Below are 6804 nucleotides of genomic sequence, written 5' to 3' on the forward strand. Positions count from 1 at the left end.
GCACGGAGCTGTCAGGTCATCTCCTCAAGTCACACAGCTAGCATGTGATAAAGGTAAGATCTGAGCCTGCTCCGGTGTCCTGCATTCGCCCCACCCCTCTCCTTCCCCTACACCCCTGCCACCTTTAGGCTGGACATAACGTCGACCCCACCGTTCACTCCATGCAGGAGCATTTCTGAGTAGCCCCTGGTGCCAGCCCTGCCTCAGAGCAGAGACATAAAACTCCTGAGACGGGGAGAGACATCACCTTCGTTTTCTGCTGATTTTCACTGAACTTAGCAGTAAGAGCTATTTTGGTCACGGCCATATGACCGTGAGGTGAGAGTGGCCAACTGTCTCGGTTTGCCTCGGTTTCCTGGGATGCAGAGCTTTTAATGCTAAAGCAGGGACAGTCCATCTGTTGCCCCGGGCAAATGGAGACAGTCGGTCACCCTAGGGGCACAGAGCACAATGTGCTTTCCTAGTCATTGCCTGGTGTTGGACCCCTGCACTCTTTCCCTTCTTGGCTGGTCAGACTGGGCAGCCTCGTGACCACGGCTCGTCACTGAGCGTTCTTCCCTCAGGAACCCCTCCCCGGGTGGGAGAAGATGGGCTTTGGGTGTGGAGATGTACGTGAGTCAACCCCACTCTCCTGACCGGTCCCTCATCTGAGTCTGCAGAGGGGGTCAGCCAGGAAATTGGGACAGGGCTGAGGTCAGTGGCGAGGGCCTGTGGTGTGTTGGAGCCTGCTCGTACGGGCTCGTAGGAGTTGATCAACAAACACAGCCACTATTAAGAATTAAATCACATGTGGGGCCCCCGGGTGGCTCAGTCCATTAAGCGTCTGATTTCAGCACAGGTCATGATCTCACAGTTCATGAGTTTGAAGCCCGCGTCGGGCTCTGTGCTGACAGCTCAGAACCTGGAGCCTGCTTCAGATTCTGTGTCTCCCTCTCTGTCTCTGCCCCGCCCCCCCCAAAAATAAACATTAAGAAAATTTAAAAAATATATTTTAATATATGTTAAATGTACATGTGTATTACTTTCTAATTATTATGCCACATTTTGCTACATCCGTTGTTAAGGGTTGAGTTGTGTCCCTCCCTGCAATTCATGTGGCAGAGTCCTACCTCTCAGTGCCTCAGGATGTGACCTTACCTGGAGATGGGGTCTTTACAGTGGTGATCGAGTTATTATGAGGTGTGTAGGGTGGGCCCTAGTTCCGTATGACCGGTGTCTTATAAAAGGGGACATTTGGATATAGACACAGCGGGAGAATGCTGCCTGAAGGTGAAGGCAGAGATCAGGGGGATGCTTCTTCAAAGCCGAAAACGCCAAAGGTGGCCAGTGAACCACTAGAGGTGAGGGGAGAGCATGCCACAGGTTCCCCCTCACAGCCTGCAGGAGGAACCAATCCTACGGGGACCTTGATCTTGGACTTCTAGCCTCCAGAACTCTGAGACGTTACATCTCTGTTGTTTAAGTCGCCCAGTCTGTGCTGCTGTGTCACAGCGGCCCCAGCACACTGATCGTGTTTCTGAGGTTACTGACGCCTATGGTTCTGGTATGGCAGAAATATCGTAGAATGCTGAGCTGTGGCCCCAAGTCCACGGTCAATGCTTGTATCCTGACACTGGCCACGTGGAGTACTTACACCACAGAAACCTGCAAATGCTACAGATCAGGCCCTGAGTTGCCCTTTTGTTGGCTGTCTAGCTAGACTTAAGGCAGGGGGCGGAGGAAATGTAAATCAGGCACATTCGTTCCAGTGTCGTGTCTGTGGTCACTACATCATGAATAGCACAAAAGACTGAAAACGGTTCTCCCCTTCAGCAGTGTGTCAAAAGCCATGATCAGAATCCGCAAGTATTCCAGTATTTGAAGACTATTGTCCAGTTCTGCAAAAAACACCACTCATGACCTTGATGGACAAGTGGGGTTCTGACATGTCTTTGTCATTTCACTTTTGTCTTGGCGGTGTAAAGGAAAACGTCAGTGTTGGCGTGCAAACAATACTCAGAGAGCCAGTTGTTACATTTTAGCAGCTCAGCACCGGTGGGGGCTGGAAGACCAGCTCCGGGCCCAAGGCTGCAGAGGGCTAATGGGTAGATGGACAGACAGACTGCTTGATGGATGGATGGCTGCTTGCCTTCTAGCTCTGTGGTTGGACTAGAGTCAGTGTCTCCCGCACGGAGGGCGTGGGAGGCCACTGCCCTAGGGTACTTCTGCGGGGTTCCTGCTTAGTGCCTGGTACCTCTCTCTCTTAGCTTCCTGTGGTAATGTTAGCAGCTGAACTCTTGAGCAGCGCTGGCCTGGGATGCAGGCTGGCCTGGGATGCAGGCTGACCCGGAAGCACCGGGTCCCGTCTTGACCCAGCCTTGACCAAGAGCCTTGACCTAATCAGGGCAGAGTCTAGTCCTTCAGCTACTCTCCCTTGAAATGTGTATTGATCCCTTTACTCCTGCTTAAACCCGCCCATGGCGTCCCCCTTCTTGGGGACGAAGATTGCACCTCCATCCCTGTCTTCACGGTCCTGCTCTTTGGCCCCATATCTCCTGCCCCCCTGCTGCAGCCACACTTAGCAGCTGCCTCTTTCCCCAACTCTCTGAGCTCATTCCCCTCTCCATGCCTTTGCATATGCTGTTCCTTATGCCCCAGGCCCACTCTGTGCCCCAGGCCCCAACCTTTCCAAGGCTGGCTTCTCTTTATCCATCAGGACCTTGTTACAAATGTCACCCCCTCCAAGAAGACTTCCATGATTACCTGGCTAAAGCAGGTTCCCTGTTGCATGCCAGCTTTGTCCTTTTGGTTTTTGGTTTGGTTTCTTCGTTGTCCTTGCATTATATGTCATTATGTGTCTTCAGACATCTTGAATTACTTGCTTAATTAATGACTTCATTGATTTTTTTTTTTTTATCCCTCATTCCATCACACTGTAATATAAGCTCTATGAAGGCAGAGGTGGTATCCGTCTCCTGTCCACAAAACCAGCATGAGGCCTGGCACTTAATGAGACCTTGGAAAAAGTTTGCCGAGTGAATGAATCAAATACATTTACTGAGGGGCTGGATGACACAGATACGTCACGCTCCAACAGAGATGTGGGTTCAAACCCTGGCTCTGGCACTCATTAGTGATGTGCTCTAGGATGCGTTACTAAAGCCCTTTGGGCCTCAGTCTCTGTTCTGTAATAACAGTACCTCCTTCATAAGATGGCGATGGGGATTCAATGAGTGAATCCATTCAGTTTTAGGAAAGAGCCTGGCATGCACGGGGGCGCTCAAGAGAGCTGGGTGTTAGTGTTCTTGCAGGTAAAGTGCAAGACTTCCAAGGTTCAGAGACTCAGAGGCTGACTTCCTGTAGGAAAGGATGGGATAACTCCAAGAGGGCTTCCTGGAAGAGAGGACATTTGAAATGGGCCATACAAGGGGGTAAGTGAAATTTCTCTAGGCAGGGATGGGGGTGGGAGGTCTGGAGAGAGGAGGGACACCAGGTCCCAGGGAGAGACCCATGGGCAAGTCAGTCCTACCCTGGGGCTGGATGAGATGCTCTTCATGCTTCGAGCTGCCCTGTTCTCAGCCCGCAGCCTCCCTGCCCCCACGGCCTTGACATTTCCTTTGTACCCATTTCCTGTGTTTGGTTTGTACACAATGAAGGCTGACTCTGAGGAGACATGGGGAGGCCTGTCTGAAAATGCCCCAGGAGGAGGTGACTCATTTGCCCCACTACCAACCCTGGTAGAACCGAGTCAGTTTGACACGGGGCAGACCTGCACGAGGATGGCTCCCACATGTCACGGAAGCCAAGGATGTGGCCTGAGGCCATTGCGCTGACTCTTTGGGTTGCTCTCAGTCCCCTCACCCGTGAAGTGGGGGCGGACACTCCCCTGAGTTGCTGGGACAGTGAAATGAGTCTTGGCTGGCATAGTACATTTCAGATGGTTTCTGCCCTGGCTCCTCATGTCATTCATTTGAAAACACTGCAGGATGGGTCCTTTTATTCTTCCCATTTCACAGATGGGGAACACCGAGGCTCAGAGGAGGGCCCTGACCTGCTCTGCAGCATACGGCCGGTGGGTAGCAGCCCCAGAGCTGATCTCCAGAACGGGGCGAGGCACCTAGAAGGTGGGAGTGACTAAAATGATGCAGGCAGTGGAGAACGAACTCATCAGAGGGCAGCAGGAGAATGCCCTTGGCTGTCTCTCCACTTCCTTTCTCAAGAGCGGGAGCCCACCCAGCACAGTGAGGCTGGCGGGGCTAAAGAGCTGTGGGCCTGTACCCTCACATCCGGCTCTGGAGATCACCTTCTTTCGGATGTGGCCAACATGGAGGTAAGTGTTGCTCTCATTCTAATGGGAGGAGCAGAGGCCAACTCCACTCAACAGAGGGGCCACAGCAAGGACCAGAAGGGGCTTTAAAAAGGTCCGGAGCTTAGGGGCACCTGGGTGTCTCAGTCGGTAAAGTGTCAGCCTCTTGATCTCGGCTCAGGTCATGATCTCACGGTCCCTGAGCTCGAGCCCTGTGTGGGGGTTCTGCACTGACAGTGCAGAGCCTGCTTGGGATTCTCTCTCACTCTCTCTGTTCCTCCCCTGCTCTCTCTCAAAAGAAAAAAAAAAAAAAGTCTGGAATTTAAATCTGCATGCCAGCCGCCGTTGGAAGCACTTGAACATTTTCCCATTTACTCCTCTCAACAACTTCGTGGACAGATACTCTGTGTGTCATCCCATTTTGCAGACAAGCAAAGCAAGGCTACGGGAGGTAACGTGACTGGCAAGTGAAGCTGGCCCCAGCACCCGGGCAGCACCCAGTTGCCGCTATGTTGCCTGCCCTGTGGGCCTTGTGTGTCCCAAAACAGAAGGTGCTGGCACCTGGTCGTTATCAGTTGAGTGAGCAAACACACGAAGTAGTAAAAATGGCCCATGTGAATTAACCTGTGAGTAGAAAGTGAGTTTAGAGACCATGTAGTCTTCCCCAGGGATGTGGCGGGTGTCTTCTCTGTGACACTCCAGCTGAGCACCTCGTTGGTCCCCCCCAGAGATGGAGAGCTCACTTCCTGATTTTGTGGGCAGCATTAGCTCTCACAGGGAGTGTGGAGGCTAAGCCTATGGTCCTCCTAGAGCATGAGATGTCAGAGCTGGGGAGCCCTTCATGCCCCTCCACACTTCCCACATGCCCAGATAAAGAAGGAGTCGGTACTGCCTGAGGCTCCCCACTGAGCAGGGCTGGGGCGGGGGAGCAAAGGGAGGCTGGGCTTACCCAGGGACAGATGAAGGCTCCCAGTCCTGGATCGGACCTCCTGGGTATGACCTCACATGTGTTACTTAATACTTCCCAGCCCCTACCCCTCACCTTTACTTGTAAAACCTGCAGTAAAAAGTGGGTCCTATCTCATAGGGTGGAGTGAGGAAGAGTCCTGGATGGGGGTGGGGCAGTCCTTGAGACCAAGCCCCCAGCCCCACACATACTCCTCAGATACCTCCTCTGGCAGGGCACGTTGCTGACCCCATCCCTTTTCCTCTGGAAGGCAAGCAGGGCAAAGGCATGTGTTCTCATTTAATAGATGACCTAAGGCACAGAGAGGTTAAGCAACTACCCAGTGCGCCAGCGAATGAGGGTGGAGCCCAAGGCTCCAGTCCCAGCCCCATCTGTCTTGGTCGGGCTTGGCAATTGCATCATTGTCAGGGGGCCTGAGGGCAGAGTAGGGTGCGGGTATGGAGCTTGGGTGTCGGGAGTAGGGGAGTCACCAACGGGTATACAAGGAGTCACTGGGACTCCCCTGGTGTCCTTATCAGGGTGGATGGCATCTCTGGGGCTGTGGGTACAGCGTTCAGGGCCCTGGGGAAATCCTGGGGCTTTGAGAGTCAGGCCGTCTTCCTGCAGGCCTGTTTGTCTCTCTAGTGTCCCCTCATCTGTGCTCAGCCCATGGGGGTGGCAGGGGCCCGCAGCTTCCTGCTGAGCAAAGCAGGCATGCGTGTGTGCCCATGGGCAGAGCAGAGGCGGTATAGCAGCTGGAAATTTGCCCAGGGAAGAGAGGTGAGGGGGTGATCTGAGGAACTCCAGTGGGTCTGAGCTGTGGCCAATAGGGCCTAACCCTTGGGATTGGAGTTCTCTAACACTTGTCCAGACCTGGCTCCACCCCATTCCCTTTCTGTCCATCTGTCTATCCGGCTTTTTTTCACCTCCCTCCTCTCATGTCTACCTTGCTTCTTTCATTCAGCTCTGCCCACCTCCTCCTTGTTCCTTAGGTACAGCAAGTGCCCACCCACCACCGGACCTTTGCATGTGCTGTCCCTGCCACCTGGAATGCTCTCACTCCAGACATTGTGCAGTCGGCCTCCCTTGCCATGTTCAGCCCGTGCTCAGAGAGAGGTGAAACCAAGCCTTCTCTTCCATCTCTTTCCCCTCCACTTGCTTTACTTTGCTCCATAGTTCTTACCACTGGATATATTTCACATTTATTTGCTTATTAATTAATTCTTTATCTCCCCCTCCAGCTCTAAGAGGGCAGAGATTTTTGCATTTTGTTCACTGATGTATCCCCAGAGCCCAGAACAGTGCCCAACATGCAACAGGTCCTCAATAAGCACTCGCTAAATGCATGGCTGAGTCCATCCACCTGTCTGCTTTCCCACCTGCTCATCGGCCATTCCATCTTCCCACACTTCCTCTGTCATCCACCAGTCACTCAGAATTTCTCTGCATCTGGGCCTGTGCCGGGGCTCGGGTTTGGTGACCTGGCAGGGCACACAGATAGAGAGGAGGGGAGAGGCGAGGGAAGTTTCCCAGGGCACAGGGCAGTCCACAGCGGCACAGCATACAGGCTTTG

Source organism: Lynx rufus, unplaced genomic scaffold (genome assembly GCF_022079265.1).
Source record: "Lynx rufus isolate CCGP_SWC_20201006 ecotype Redwood Valley unplaced genomic scaffold, mLynRuf1.p SCAF_16, whole genome shotgun sequence".
NCBI lineage: Eukaryota > Metazoa > Chordata > Mammalia > Carnivora > Felidae > Lynx > Lynx rufus.